This window comes from Seriola lalandi, unplaced genomic scaffold (assembly GCF_002814215.2).
Source record: "Seriola lalandi dorsalis isolate HSWRI2012SDOR001 ecotype SW California unplaced genomic scaffold, Sedor1 jcf7180002054984, whole genome shotgun sequence".
Taxonomy (NCBI): domain Eukaryota; kingdom Metazoa; phylum Chordata; class Actinopteri; order Carangiformes; family Carangidae; genus Seriola; species Seriola lalandi.
The window spans coordinates 134988-135508 of NW_019525533.1; the positions used below are offsets into that span (position 1 = coordinate 134988).

A 521-nucleotide genomic window follows, 5' to 3' on the forward strand; every position below is an offset into this window, starting at 1 on the left:
ACTTCAAGAACTTGTTTTCCCATCTGGCTGTCTGATTAAACATGTAGTGATGGGCCTGTAGCTTGCTATCAATACTAATGAAAGACTTCCTGCAGCTACTTCACAGTAAAAGCCTCTGTTAAGACTGAGCTGATCATGTCCTTGATGTTTTACATCAGTTTGTGCAGCTCAGCTTGGGTCAGTGAGGTTTGCACTGAGATTAGAAGTGGTCTGAAAAGTTATGGTCGAGCAGGAGTCTCAGACACACAGCGTGTAACAGATGTGTCTGAGCTGCACATCTGGACAGCTGTCTTTCCTGTCCATCGTTCCCTTCATGTTTTCTGTCACTCTCTACTGTCAAGGATCAAATAACAGCATCAGTGGAGAAGTTGTCTGAATCTACACCTGAACATCTTCTGCTCTTCTTTGTCCAGATCACTTTACTATGTGAGGAACAAGATATAACGGAGAGGATCCAGGCTCAAAGGTCCACTTACTAATGATTCAGAGCTTTCAGACTTTTTAGACACTTCATCATGATA

The 521-nt window shown here is 42.8% G+C and overlaps 1 protein-coding gene across 1 annotated transcript in view; it reads right to left on the reverse strand.

Moving 5' to 3' along the window:
* LOC111647312 (uncharacterized) overlaps positions 1-521 on the reverse strand; it is a 72467-nt gene that overhangs the window by 42306 nt on the left and 29640 nt on the right. The gene's annotated exons all lie outside the window — the stretch shown is intronic.